This window comes from Budorcas taxicolor, chromosome 6 (assembly GCF_023091745.1).
Source record: "Budorcas taxicolor isolate Tak-1 chromosome 6, Takin1.1, whole genome shotgun sequence".
Taxonomy (NCBI): domain Eukaryota; kingdom Metazoa; phylum Chordata; class Mammalia; order Artiodactyla; family Bovidae; genus Budorcas; species Budorcas taxicolor.
Genome location: NC_068915.1, coordinates 70,047,720 through 70,063,867, shown reverse-complemented (window position 1 = coordinate 70,063,867; position 16,148 = coordinate 70,047,720).

The window sequence follows — 16,148 nt, the reverse complement described above, 5'->3', positions numbered from 1 at the left end:
AAATACCCCTGGAGAATGAATAGGTTACCCATTCCAGTATTTGCCTGGAGAATCCCCATAGACAGAGAAGCCTGGTGGGCTACAGACCGGGGGTCACAAAGAGTCAGACATGACTGAGCAACTAAGCAGAGCAGAGCACAGCATTTCATAAGCAGTCCTACGGGTCCACAACCGGGCTAATATGTAGTACTGTCAGACTTGATTTTTGTTCATCTTCTATGCATTAAATAATATTTTGTGATTGTATAATTTGCATTTCTCTTGTAATAAATTATGTTCAGAATCTCTTCACGTTTATCGACTATTTAGCTTTCTTTTTCTATACCTTTTTCATTTTTTTGGTGCATGTGGAATCTTAGTCCCCTGACCAGGGGTCCAAACTGAGCTATGCCCTGCCCTCCTTGCAGTGGAAGCGCAGAGTCATAATCACTGGACTGCCAGGGAAATCCCTCTTTTTTGATATCTTTTGTTCTTTTTTCTATTGGGTTGTCGGTCTTTTTCTTCTTGATTAGGAAGGGTCCTTATATATTCCAGATACTAATCCTTTTTGGTTATGTGTATTCCAAGTATCTTCTCCCAGCCTATGGCCTGCATTGTCATTTTGTTGGTGACGTATTTTTTCCTTTAGAAGAATTTTCATTTTCATGTAATTAAATGTATTATTCTTTGTCTCTATGGTCTCACCAGACCCTCCATTCTCTGGAAAGAGGAATGGTATCTATCATATCCTCTTCTTGTTCCCGGTGCCTAGATCAGTGACTGGCATCCAGTTCAGTTCAGTTCAGTTCAGCCGCTCAGTCGGGTCTGACTCTTTGCAACGCCATGGACTGCACCATGCCAGGCCTCCCTGTCCATCACCAACTCCTGGAGCTTACTCAGACTCATGTCCACCGAGTCGGTGATGCCATCAAACCATCTCATCCTCTATCGTCCCCTTCTCCTCCCACCTTCAATCTTTCCCAGCATCATCATCCAAAGAGTCAATTCTTTGCACCAGGTGGCCAACATATTGAAGTTTCAGCTTCAACATCAGTCCTTCCAATGAATGTTCAGGACTGATTTCCTTTAGGATGGACTGGTTGGATCTCTTTGTAGTCCAATGAACTCTCAAGAGTCTTCTCCAACATCACAGTTCAAAAGCATCAATTCTTCAGTGCTCAGATTTGTTTATGGTCCAACTCTCACATCCATGCATGACTACTGGAAAAATCATAGTCTTGACTAGACAGACCTTTGTTGGCAAAGTAATGTCTCTGCTTTTTAATATGCTGTCTAGGTTGGTCATAACTTTTCTTCCAAGAAGCAAGTGTCTTTTAATTTCATGGCTGCAGTCACCATCTGCAGTGATTTTGGAGCCCCCAAAAATAAAGTCTGACACTGTTTCCACTGCTTCCCCATCTACTTGCCATGAAGTGATGGGACCAGATGCCATGATCTTAGTTTTCTGAATGTTGAGTTTTAAGCCAGCTTTTTCACTCTCTTCTTTCACTTTCATCAAGAGGTTCTTTAGTTCTTCACTTTCTGCCAAAAGGGTGGTATCATCTGCACATCTGAGGTTATTGATATTTCTCCCAGCGATCTTGATTCCAGCTTGTGCTTTTCATCCAGCCAAGCGTTTCTTATGATGTACTCTGCATATAAGTTAAATAAGCAGGGTGACAATACACAGCCTTGATGTACTCCTTTTCCTATTTGGAAATCTAGTAGAGCCTCAATAATATTTGTTAAATGAGTAAATAAGTTAATTAATGGATAAAAGTTTTGTGTATTTTGTGTCTTTATACATCCTTCCAAACCCTGGACTCATAAAGATTTTTTAAAAATATTTTCTCCTAAAAGTTTAGAGTTTTGCTTTTGTCTTTAACCTAGTCAGAACTGATATTTGCATATGGGGTGATGTAGGAATCTATTTCTCCTCCCACACCCATCTGAATAAAATTATCCCAGTATTATTTACTGAAAAGTTGCTGACCCTAGTTTTCCAATATGTGAATTTTAAGGATCAGGTATGGGAAAGAAAGGTACTTTGCCTTCTGTTTTGGAAGGCATTGCCTTCCAAATGCTGCATCTTCAAAGGAAATCTATCTCAAAATGTTTGATCCTAGTGGAACATGACTGAATATTCTGGCAATATGACACAAGCTTTTCACATTTCCTTCAAACTCATGATGGGTGTTTAGTCAAATGACCTCCTGCTCCACTTCCAAATTCATAAATGCTGAAGCATCTGTGCCTGGTATAGAATAGTCACTTATTATATGATGATTATTTCTCAATTCTTGGCATTTGGGGAAGTCTACAGGTGGCCAACTTGTAGACAGTTGCCAGTGTCTATCACAGACTTTACAGCTAATCACCCAAGTTCTCACTCTTTAAGCACAAGATAAGGTTTCACTCTCCTAAAAGAATTATGGTCTAACTCTTACACATGAGAAGAAGCATAGAGCTGGAAAAGCCCCCCATTATTACAGGTTTTGAATATTTTTGTTACTGTACCGTATACAAAATAAAAAATAAAATTAGACAAAGATCTTAAACAAACAGAAAAAGATCTTACTTTCCTGCCATCCTTAGAGTTACAAGTGGTCATGTGATTTGCTTGGGCCAATGAAATGTGAGTAAAGGCAACGTTATACCTCCAAACAGATAAATTTAAAATCAAGCTCCTTTCCTGCCCGTGTCCTTGACTCTTGTGTCAAGACGTAACCTGCATGAGCCTGATTCATGACATGACTGACATCACTGGACATTTTGCTTAAATTCTTGGTTAAGTTGTTGTTATAATATACCATGCTGGCTTGTTTTAAGCTACTGGGGCTGCTTGTTATCATAGCATGACATAGCCTACCTTAACTGATACTCCACTAAAACCATCTCAACTTTGCTAAAAACAAATAATATCTTACTACCAAGAAAGAACAGGATTTAGAGGCTGAAAGCAAATGCTTCAGTACAAATTTAGTAAAGGTATCTCTAGATTGCATTTAGCTTGAGATTTTAGGTAACCTAGAACAAAATGCAGATATTCATTGGCCAATACAGTAACCACCAGTCATGTGTTGAGCACTTGAAACATGCCTTATGTGAAGAGCTGTGCGACACAAATACATGAGATTTAGAAGACTCATTCTGAAAACAAGAATGTAAAATAACTCAAGCTTTTTTCATGTTCATTAATTGCAGAAATAATGATATTTGGATATAGTGTACTAGAAAAAACAACAGACATGAGTTTGCACAAATTCCAGGAGATAGTGAAGGGCAGGGAAGCCTGGTGTGCTGCAATCCATGGGGTTGCTGAGTCAGACATGACTTCGACGTGAAAAGCAACAAAAATTGATTCTTAAAATTTTAGTGTAGCTTACAGAAAATTACATATGTGGTTTGCATTTGTGGCTTAAATTATACTGCGATTGGGCAGCACTGATCTAGACCAGGGGCCAGGAAAAGATGGCCTGTGGACAAAATTCAGCCTTCCACTTTTTTTTTTTTTTTGGAATGAAAGAGTGAGACATCACCTTTATTTCTTAATTTCATCACCTTAATGTCTGTATATCTTCTTTATTTTCCATTTCCTTCTGTCTTACTTCCTAAGAAATTAGAGTGGTGAGTCAAGGACTGGAAGCACCTTTCTGCTTAGGAGGCATTGGAAGGACGGTAGGAACCAGAAACACGAGTCACATGTGTGTTTTAAAATTTTCTAGCAGTACCCTTCAGTGAGAAGAATCCTTGTCAAGGAGGGATTGATTCAAGATGACAGAGTTAGAAGGACATGAGCTCGTCTCCTCCTGCTAGTGTGCGTGGGCAGTGACTCAGCACAGGGACAGAGGAATTGGCTGTAGCAGTCCTGGAAGGTGCCTCATCCACCATTTGTTTTCATAAATAAAGTTTTATTGGAAATTAGCCACACTCATTCATTTCTGTATTGTCTACAGCTGTTTTTTGCTGCAGTGGCAGAGTTGAGCAGTTGCAACAGAGACTGCATGAGCCAAAAGGCTGAGGTATTTACAACCCAGTCCTTTACATCAAAAGTTTGCTGACCTCTGATCTATCCAATACAGCTTGGGAAAACATTCCAGGGGTAATGTTCTCATCTAAACATTTCTTTCAGGGTATTTCTGCAAAATGCTCCCTCCCCAGTTCAATTGATTATACACGTATTGAGGGTTTCATGTGGTAGTGTCAGTTTGATTTCAATATATACGATATCCTGACCTCTCATTTTCTTAGATTCTTCATCTGTAATGATTTTGAATCCATCCTGCTACAGTCACTCATTCCCATGGCCATCTGTAGATTTTTGTCATTTCATACTCTTTGTTACACATCCATCCATAGTCTCAGTAAAGCATCCCAGACTCCAGTCACCATCTTATGTTTCCAGCTCACTCCTTTACATATTCAGACCTCCATTCTTCTGGGTCCTCAGGCCAAAAACCTTGGAATCATCCTTGTCACCATTTCCTATGGTGAAGAGAGGAAGTGTGTAAAGAAGGAATGCAGGGAAAAGGATTTCCTCATGTGGGGTCATCAGTGACCCTGTAAAGAGCAATGATTTTGGAGAGTGGGGACAAAATCCTGATTACAGAGCCATGAGGACAATGTTGCATTTCTCCTGCAATTTGCTGGAGTATGAATAGTCAAATTCAGCAAATGATGTGGGCTAATCACAAGCTAATAAATAACAAGGGGAGAAATATCCACAACCTCAGATATACAGATGACACCACCCTTATGCCAGAAAGCGAAGAGAAACTAAAGAGCCTCTTGATGAAAGTGAAAGAGGAGAGTGAAAAAGCTGGCTTAAAACTTAACATTCAAAAAGCTAAGATCACAGCATCTGGTCCCAACACTTCATAGCAAATAGATGGGGAAACAACGGAAATAGTGACAGACTTTATTTTCTTGGGCTCCAAAAGCACCGTAGATGGTGACTGCTGCCATGAAATTAAAAGACGCTTGCTCCTTAGAAGAAAAGTTATGACCAACCTAGACAGCATATTAAAAACCAGAGACATTACTTTGCCAACAAAGGCCTGTATAGTCAAAGCTATGGTTTTTCCAAGAGTCATCTGTGGATGTGAGAGTTGGACCATAAAGAAAGCTGAGCACTGAAGAAGACTCTTGAGAGTCTCTTGGACTGCAAAGAGATCCAACCAGTCCATCCTGAAGGAAATCAGTCCTGAATATTCATTGGAAGTACTGATGTTGAAGCTGAAGCTCCAATACTTTGGCCACCTGATGCAAAGAGTGAACTCATTGGAAAAGACCTGGATGCTAGGAAAGATTGAGGGCAGAAGCAGGAGGGGATAACAAAGGATGAGATGGTTGGATGGCATCACCAACTCAATGGACATGAGTTTGAGCAAACTCCAGGAGATAGTGAAGGACAGCAAAGCCTGGAGTGCTTCAGTCCAAGGGGTTGCAAAGAGTTGGACATGACTTAGTGACTGAACAACAGCAATCAGTTTATGAAGCCCTTTCAGAAAGGCTTGAAACTTTAGCTTTGAATTTGTACTTTCTTTTTTTCTGAAGGTCTTTCAGAGTTTTGCATTAGGAAAATTACTCAGAAAGAAACTATCACAAAATATCTTGATGAGTTGAGTGAGCTGAAGAGTGTGCTGAAATATTCCAGCTACAAGCTAAATGAGGTACTAAGATGGGAGGTAGGGGGACCAATAGCGACACCGGGAATCAAAAGGAGAGATATTTGGGATTTCCCTGGTGGAGCAGTGGTTAAGAATTGCCTTGCAATACGGGGGACATGGGTTCCAACCCTGCTTGGGGAACTAAGGTCCCACATGCCTTGCAGCAACTAAGCCCACACCCCATAAATACTGAGTCAGCATACCACCCTAGAGAGTCCATACACTGCAACTAAGATGCGACACAGCCAGATAATTATTTTTTTTTAAAGGAGAGATACTTGTCAGATGTTCTCAGAATTAATCAGATTTGGAACTCACTAAGCATGGGAGAAGGCAATGGCACCCCACTGCAGTACTCTTGCCTGGAGAATCCCATGGTTGGAGGAGCCTGGTGGGCTGCAGTCCATGGGGTCGCAAAGAGTCAGACACGACTGAGCTACTTCACTTTCACTTTTCACTCTCATGCGTTGGAGAAGGAAATGGCAACCCACTCCAGTGTTCTTGCCTGGAGAATCCCAGGGACGGGGGAGCCTGGTGGGCTGCCATCTATGGGGTCGCACAGAGTCGGACACGACTGAAGCGACTTAGCAGCAGCAGCAAGCGTGGGTGAATGGAGAAAAGATTGTGTCAAAGACAGCAGGAGTGCTTGAACCTGGATCCCTGGGAATCTTGAAAGCAGGAAGAGACATTGTACCTCAGAGTTTATATGAGGGGAAGATGATGGCTTTGGTCTTAAATATTTTGAATTGATAGAGCTGAGAGACAGACTGGTGAAGGTGGCAACTGGAATATGGTCATGGAACTAGAAAAGGTAACTTAACCTGTGGTTTAGAGATCTGTGTAGAAATAAAAGTCAAAGTTCCAAATGACTATAAATAACAATACTCTCTTTCATTGGGGGTTACTTTCTGCTAAGAACTACCTTAAATATCCTACATATTTCTTTCCCCGTCTGTACTCTGCACTGTAACTAATCAGTAGGCAGATCTGGTCTGTGTTAAAGACCAGAAAGCTGAAATTCAGGGCTTCCCTGGTGGCTCAGATGGTAAAGAGTCTGCCTGCAATGCAGGAGAACTGGGTTCAACCCCTGGGTTGGGAAGATCCCCTGGAGAAGGAAATGGCAACCCACTCCAGTACTCTTGCTTGGAAAATTCCATGGACTGAGGAGCCTGGTGGGTTACAGTCCATGGGGTCACAAAGAGTTGGACACGACTGAGCGACTTCACTTTCACTTTCAATCAACTTGTATTCACAGAGCTCACAGATAAAGGATGAGAATCTGAACCCAGACCTACATGATTTCATGTAGTCTGAGACTTGAATTTGATCATAGAAGAAAAAGTCAATGAAGGAGACAGAGAAGAACCTTTAAAAGAAAGGAAATCGTAAGCTATAAGCTACTTAGGATAAAGAAAAAAGGAATTTCAAGGAGAAATTGACCAGTCAAATGCCAGCAGATCTTAAAAAAAAAAAAAAATGACTACTGGGTTTAGCTGTTAGTGTACATTTCAGTGGATGGAGAAGAAAAAGGGCAGGTTCCCAAGGTTAAATCTGAACAAGCCCAGAGTGAGGAATGAATGAGGTTAATTTCCAAAGTTTTACTTTCATTTCAGGTTTGAAGTATTCGTTAACAAAAGAAACCACTAGAAACAATTTTAATATTTAATAGTGGATTATTTAACTTAATTTCAACATACAATCATTAAAAAAAAAAAGAAAGAAATAGAAACAATAGAGAAAAGTAACAGCACATACATCACCGAATTGGACCAACCAACATCAAGGTTTAAACAGCCTGCTGGGAAGTCCCGCATCAACAGCAATCAATTGGGAGAAGCTCCCTGACAGGGGCAGTGCCTCCACGCTATGAGTGAGACTTCAAACTGTAGTTTGTGGGGTTCCTGCTTATAATCCCAGGCTGCAAACTGCTATCATCATCAGTTTGTCCACAAAAACGCAAGTTTGGTTTTACTTTAACCTCTTTACAGTGCTGTTTGTTTTATCTTGTGAGTCGTAGGTTTCTTTAAACCCTTAGCAGTTGACCAGTGGCTCAAAAATTCCAAGACCCATTCCTTTTCTTATCTAAAGCACCATCTGACTAGCTGTGCTTGCAGGCAGGCAAAGAATCCAGGAAATGTCCAGGCAGGTCAAAACAAGAACAGAGGCCTGCTCTGCTGCCTCTGAAGCCTGAATAAGACTTCGTTCATTTTAATTTCTTTAACAGAGGATGGTGCCACCACAGGGTGACTAACTCTCCTGGTTGCCTAGAACTCTCCCAGTTTTAGCCCTGAAAGTCCCCTATGCCAGGAACTCCTAGCTGTTTATCCTAGAGGTGGCAGGTGGTACAGACTACTTTTCTTCATGTGTGTGTGTGTGTGTGTGTATGTGTGTTAAAATACACATCACGTAAAATGTATCATCTCAACCATTGTAAGTGCACAATCCAGTGATATTGAATACATTAAAAATGTCAGCCATCACCGTCATTCATCTTTATAACCCTTTACATCTTCTAAACCTGAAACTCTATGCCCATTGAAAAATAACCCACTCTTTCCCCTTCTCTGCTGTAGACCACTTTGAAGAGGTTGGGCAACAAAAAACAGAAAGATAAGGTGTGTGCTTGAAAGAGAAGCAAGTTCAAGGAAAGAGTCTTTTTAATTTAATTTCTTTGTTTTTGGCCGAGCTGGGTCTTCATAGCTGGGTCTTCATAGCTGCGTCCACTTTTCTCTAGTTGTGGCAAATTGGGGCTCTTTTAGGTGCAATCTCAGGCTTTTCATCACGGTGCCTTCTCTTGTTGGGGAGCACAGGCTCGAGGCACGTGGGCTTCAGTAGCTGTGGCTCTCGGGCTCTAGGGCACAGGCTCAATAGTTGTGGCACACAGGCTTAGTTGCTCTGGGGCATGCGGGACCTTCCCGGATTGGAAACCCGATCCTGTCTCCTGCATTGGCTGGTGGATTCTTTACCCCTGAGCCACCAGGGAAGCCCAGATTTTTTATTTTTATTTCAAGATAAACAAACCTGTGAATAAGTGAAGAGATTTTAAAATGTGGGGAGAAAAAAAAAAAAGCAATCAAGAGCAGGAAAAAATTGTTGGACCCAGAATGTCCCAGAGGAAGTGAGACTATATTGTCTTGAAGGGCAGAGAACCCTATGCCATGTTTACCCCGGCCTTCATATTGGGTTTGCAGCTAGCTACCTAATCCTGAGTCTCTAAAAAGCAAGAAGTTCCTAGAGCCCAGCCTTCACGCACCTTCACAGATCTGTAGTGCAGCATAGGACTCAAGTCAGACACTTAAGGTCTTAAATCCCAGTTTTGCAGTACTTGTGAGACCATGGATATTACAACCCATCTGAGTCCCAGTTTCCTTCTCTGTGAAATGCAGTAATATTACCTTGCTTGGCCGGGTGGTCACAAAGGTAGAGTATGGCAGGTGGCAAATTCCCAAGCGCTGACTACTTGTACTATTTCTCCCAGCTGCTGCTTAGGAATTTTCTCACTGGATATCTGTAGCCTGTGAATACCTCTTTCCTCACTCACCACATCAGCATCTGTCCTGAGGTGTAATCCGAGGTGATAGCAGGGCTGGAGCAAGGTGTAGAGGTGAAGTAGGGTAATGAAAACTCATTTCATGGCTCTGCTATTGAGAGCTGGGCTTAGAAACTAGCCTGCCTGCTTCCCTTTCCACTGCCAGTAGGAGCCTAGTGATATGTTTTTGGATACAGGCAGAAGAAAAGTGAGATTCATATATGTTTCAGTAGAACCCCAGACTCTATCTAGCACAGGAGGCCTGGGGTGGAGAGGAAGGGCAGCAAGATGGTGGAAAACCAGATAAACAGCAGGGAGCACAGCCGCTGGCGCATGATGGATACTGAACTATTGTTGCAGTGAGTTGAACTCTTGGCTTCCCAATTCTATGCTTAAATTGTTCAGTTGATCTTCCCCAGGGTGGATCTCTGTTGTGCTCTGTGGAGGTTTTCCCATCAGACTGACACTCTGACTTCCAGGATATCTGGATGGAATATCTGATGGGGAGATAACCGATAGGGAGATAGGGAAGGCCTTATCTACATGAAAGAAAATGAAAGTAGCTCAGTCGTGTCCCACTCTTTTTGACCCCATGTACACCATACACTCCATGGAATTCTCCAGGTAAGAATACTGGAGTGGGTAGACTTTCCCTTCTCCAGGGGATCTTTCCAACCCAGGGAATGAAACCAGGTCTCCTGCATTGCAGGTGGAATCCTTACCAGCAGAGCCACAAGGCCACAAATTCAAATTATTTTAAAACAGAAGTGTTTGGAAATCAAACTGATAGGCATCAACTATCTTGAGATAAGAGAAATCCTTTGCCTTTCCTGGAAGAAACAGTTTTGATTGCTAAAACTCTTGATGAGAAAAAGTTATACACTGTGGGAAACTAAAAGAATTAAACTATAGTAACAAATTAAACATTTCACTATTCATTATTGCATAATCAGAGATTGCTATTATCATTGCCATGCCTTACCAGAATGCGTGCTCAGTTGCTTCAGTCATGTCCAACTGAAACGTCTTTGTGACCCTTTGGACTATAGACTGCCAGGCTTCTTCTTCCTTGGGATTCTTGAGGCAAGGATACTGGAGTGTGTTGCCAGGCCCTCCTCTAGGGAATCGTCACAAACCAGGGATTGAACCAGTGTCTCCTGTGTCTCCTGAATTGCAGGCACATTCTTTAGCGTTGAGCTACCAGGAAAGATCCCCTTACCAGAATTCAGTTCAGTTCAGTTGGTCAGTCATGTCTGACTATTTGCAACCCCATGGACTGTGGCATGCCAGGCTTCACTGTCCATAACCAACTCCCAGAGCTTGCTCAAACTCATGTCCATCGAGTCAGTGATGCCATCCAACCATCTCATCCTCTGTCATCCCCTTCTCCTTCTGTCTTCCATATTTCCCAGCATCAGGGTCTTTTCCGATGAGTCGGTTCTTCACATCACGTGGCCAAAGTATTGGCGTTTCAGCTTCAGCATCAGTCCTTCTAATGAATAGTCAGGGTTGATTTCCTTTAGGATAGACTGTTTTAATCTCCTTGCAGTCTAAGGGATTCTCAAGAGTCTTCTCCAAAACCACAGTTCAAAAGCATCAATTATTCAGTGCTCAGCTTTCATTATAGCCAACTCACATCCATACATGACTACTGGAAAACCAAAGCTTTGACTAGACAGACATTTGTTGGCAAAGTAATGACTCTGCTTTTTAATATGCTGTCTAGGTTGGTCATAGCTTTTCTTACAAGGAGCAGGTGTCTTTTAATTTCATGGCTACAGTAACCATCTGCAGTAATTTGGGAGCCCCCAAAATAAGGAATAGTAACATTGAAATTTATAATCTGACCAGTGTCAATACAACACTGTCGCTCAATCTACTGGATTTGAAGTCAGAAAACATTCTTGTAATCCTAGCTCCCCCTAGCTGTGTGGCTGTGGGCAAGTTGCTTAACTTCTCTGAACCTCAAATGTCTCCACTGTATAAAGGGAATGGTGAATAATAATAGTACCTATCACCTAGGTTTGTTGTGAGGGTTAAACAATATAATGTACGCCGGGCACTTACCATAGTGTTATCAATTCAGCTCAGTTCAGTCATTCAGTCATGTCCAACTCTTTGAGATCCCACGGACTGCTGCATGCCAGGCCTTCCTGTCCATCACCAACTCCCAGAGCTTGCTCAAACTCATGTTCATCAAGTTGGTGATGTCATCCAACCATCTCATCTGTTTCCTCTTCTCCTCCAGCCTTCAGTCTTTCCCAGCATCAGGGTCTTTTCCAGTGAGTCAGTTCTTTGCATCAAGTTGCCAAAGTATTGGAGTCTCAGCTTTAGCATCAATGAATATTCAAATGACTATTCAGGACTAATTTCCTTGAGGAAGAACTGGCTTGATTTTCTTGCAGTCCAAGGGACTCTCAAGAGTCTTCTCCAACTCCACAATTCAAAAGCATCAATTCTTCAGTGTTCAGCTTTCTTTATGGTCCAAATGTCACATCCATACATGACTATAGGAAAAACCTTAGCTTTGACTAAACAGACTTTGTTAGCAAAGTATGTCTCTGCTTTTTAATATGCTATCTAGATTGGAAATGGCAAGCCACTCCAGTGTTCTTGCCTGGAGAATCCCAGGGACAGTGGAGCCTGGTGGGCTGCCGTCTATGGGGTCGCACAGAGTCGGACACGACTGAAGCGACTTAACAGCAGCAGCAGCAGATTGGTCATATCTTTTCTTCCAAGGAGCAAGCATCTTTTAATTTCATGATTGCAGTCACCATTTGCAGTGATTTTGGAGCCCAAGAAAATACAGTCTGTCACTGTTTCCATTATTTTCCCATCTATTTTCCATAAAGTAATGGGACCAGATGCCATGATCTTAGTTTTCTGAATGATGAGTTTTAAGCCAGCTTTTTCACTCTCCTCTTTCACCTTCATCAAGAGGCTATTTAGTTCCTCTTTGCTTTCTGACATAAGGTGTCATCTGCATATCTGAATTTATTGATATCTCTGCCAGCAAGCTAGATTCCAGCTTGTACTTCATCTGGCCCTGCACTTTGCTTGATGTACTCGGCATATAAGTTAAATAAGCAGGGTGACAATATATAGCTTTGATGTACTCCTTTCCCAACTTGGAACCAGTCCATTGTTCCATGTCCGGTTCTAACTGGTTTTTTCTTGACCTGCATACAGGTTTCCAGGAGGCAGACAAGATGGTCTGGTATTCCCATCCCTTTAAGAATTTTCCACAATTTTTTGTGATCCGCACAAAGACTTTAGCATAGTCAGTAAAGCAGAAGTAGATGTTTTTCTTGAATTTTCTTGATTTTTCTATGATCCAGTGGATGTTGGCAATTTGATCTCTGGTTCCTCTGCCTTTTCTAAAACCAGCTTGAACATCTGGAAGTTCTCAGTTAATGTACTGTTGAAGCCTAGCTTGGAGAATTTTGAGCTTTACTTTGCTAGCATGTGAGATAGGTGCAATTGTATGGTAGTTTGAACATTCTTTGGCATTGCCTTTCTTCAGGATTGGAATGAAAACTGACCTTTTCCAGTCCTGTGATCATTGCTGAGTTTTCCAAATTTGCTGGCATATTGAGTACAGCACTTTTACAGCATCATCTTTCAGGATTTGAAATAGCTCAACTGGAATTCCATCACCTCCGGTAGCTTTGTTCATAGTGATGCTTCCTTAGGTCCACTTGACTTCACATTCCAGGATGTCTGGTTCTAGGTGAGTGATCACACCATCGTGATTATCTGGGTCATGAAGATCTTTTTTGCAGAGTTCTTCTTGTATTCTTGCCACCTCTTCCTAATATCTTCTGCTTCTGTCAGGTCTTGAGCCCATCTTTGCATGAAGTGTTCCCTCGGTATCTCTAATTTTCTTGAAGGGATCTCTTGTCTTTGCTATTCTATGGTTTTCCTCTATTTCTTTGCACTGATAACTTAGGAAGGCTTTCTTATTTCTCCTTGCTATTCTTTGAAACTCTGCATACAGATGGGTATATCTTTCCTTTTCTCCTTTGTGTTTCACTTCTCTTCTTTTCTCAGCTACTTAAGGAGGCCTTACAAATATGGTTATCAGTTCAGTTCAGTCGCTCAGTCGTGTCCGACTCTTTGCGACCCCATGAATCGCAGCACGCCAGGCCTCCCTCTCCATCACCAACTCCCGGAATTCACTCAGATTCACGCCCATCGAGTCAGTGATGCCATCCAGCCGTCTCATCGTCGGTCATCCCCTTCTCCTTCTGCCCCCAATCCCTCTCAGCATCAGAGTCTTTTCCAATGAGTCAACTCTTCACATGAGGTGGCCAAAGTACTGGAGTTTTAGCTTTAGTATCATTTCTTCCAAAGAACACCCAAGGCTGATCTCCTTCAGAACGGACTGGTTGGATCTCCTTGCAGTCCAAGGGACTCTCAAGAGTCTTCTCCAACATCACAGTTCAAAAGCATCAGTTCTTCAGCACTCAGCTTTCTTCACAGTCCAACTCTCACATCCATACATGACTACTGGAAAAACCATAGCCTTGACTAGATGGACCTTTGTTGGCAAAGTAATGTCTCTGCTTTTGAATATGCTATCTAGGTTGATCATAACTTTCCTTCCAAGGAGTAAGTGTCTTTTAATTTCATGGCTGCAGTCACCATCTGCAGTGATTTTGGAGCCCCAAAAAATAACGTCTGACACTGTTTCCACTGTTTCCCCATCTATTTCCCATGAAGTGATGGGACCAGATGCCATGATCTTTGTTTTCTGAATGTTGAGCTTTAAGCCAACTTTTTCAGTCTCCTCTTTCACTTTCATCAAGAGGCTTTTTAGTTCCTCTTCACTTTCTGCCATAAGGGTGGTGTCATCTGCATATCTGAGGTGATTGATATTTCTCCTGGTAGTCTCGATTCCCACTTTTGTTTCTTCCAGCCCAGCGTTTCTCATGATGTACTCTGCGTAGAAGTTAAATAAGCAGGGTGACAATATACAGCCTTGATGTACTCCTTTTCCTATTTGGAACCAGTCTGTTGTTCCATGTCCAGTTCTAACTGTTGCTTCCTGATCTGCATACAGATTTCTCAAGAGGCAGGTCAGGTGGTCCGGTATTCCCATCTCTTTCAGAATTTTCCAGTTTATTGTGATCCCCACAGTCAAAGGCTTTGGCATAGTCAAGAAAGCAGAAATAGATGTTTTTCTGGAACTCTCTTGCTTTTTCCATGATCCAGCAGATGTTGGCAATTTGATCTCTGGTTCCTCTGCCTTTTCTAAAACCAGCTTGAACATCAGGAATTTCATAGTTCACGTACTGCTGAAGCCTGGCTTGGAGAATTTTGAGCACAGACCCAATTATTATCATTAAGATAACAAAATACCTGAAATTACATTTGGTATATTTTTGGCTTTAAGAGCAGTTATAATATGCTAATTTTAAAATGATCGTCTATATTTGGTACAGACTATAAAGGTCTGATAACCAACTGACATGGGCAAAAACTATTTACCAAGTGAATCTTCCAGAGAATGAAATCAGTTCATGTTCTTGTCTCTCCCATTGTCTCTACAGCTCAGCGTTCAAACCATAGCTTTTTGAACAATGCTCATGTGGCTAAAAAGAGTTAACAAGACTTCCAAGAATCTTCATTTATCACCTAAGAAAAGCTTAGGTGCTGGAAGATTCTGATTCATTTACCTCAAATACAAAGGGTGAACTAACAATCAGCCTACAGTTTCTTTTGATAAATGGCATAAATTTAATTTTTAAGTGCATTAAACTAAAATTTAGACTATATTTTAAAAGATCATAACAAAAGAAACCCCATATAATGACAATTAGTCAACATTTATAATTCAAATTTTTAACTTGTATCATTGTAGTTAACAATTCCCTCTCTATTTACATTACCTAACTTTTTTTTTTTTTTTTGGTCAGGAATTCCCTCCACTGTATCAAATGGGCACAAAAACAGAAATATGTTTGAGAAGATTGAGCATTTCCAGTTCTTTGCTTTCCCAAATTTACTGCCTTATAAGAGATTTAGTTAAATAATGGGTCTTAAATATTCTTTTTAAAAGAGCATCTGTATACACTTATTTATTTTACAAGCTATATATTTTAAGAAGTTCATTTTATGCAAAACATTTACTTTCCTTTTAAGCTTATTTCCAATTGTTTATGTAAATATGAAAATGTTAAATCTTTATTTATTTGTTTGTTTACTTCATTGTCTTTCTCCTGAAAAAGAAAGTTTTAGAGGCAAAGGTTATAAAATAGACACAGTTTCCACCTTAAATGAGCTTAAGGTCCAAGAGAATAGATAGACATTGAACAGGTCTTCACAACTGTGATGATCCTTAGAAAAAGGGAGTTGTGCATGTGGGTGTGCTTGGTCGTGTACAGCTCTTTGAGACCCCCATGGACTCTAGCCCACCAGGTTCCTCTGTCCATGGGATTTTTGAGGCAAGAATTTTGGAGCAAGTTGCCATTTCCTTCTCCAGGGGATCATCCCAACCCAGGGATCAACCTGAATCTCTTGCGTCTCCTACGTTGGCAGACGGATTCTTTTACCACTGTGCCACCTGGGAAACCCTTAGAAAAATGGGCATGCAGGGCAGTTGGGAACAGAAGGGGGTTTACCAGCAATTTGGGGTCATTAGAGAAGGATACCTGTGCTGGGCCCTTGGGCTGAGGCAGCAGAAAGGAGGATGAGGATATCACTGGTACAGAAAGCATCCTCGGGGGTGCCTAGGGACAGAGGAAAGTGTGGTGAGCAGAGGGAAAGAAAAGGAGAATGGCCCCAAGAGGAGGTTGGAGAGGTAGACAGGGGCTAACTCATCAGAGCCTTATGGACCATCATGTGAATTTGGACTTGATTCTCAGAGCGTTGGGGAGTCAACTGAGAAGTTGTATGCAAGGAAGTGGCATGATCATTTTTTTCAGTTTTAAAAGAAAACTCACATGGAGAGATAGAAGAAAGCAGCCAGA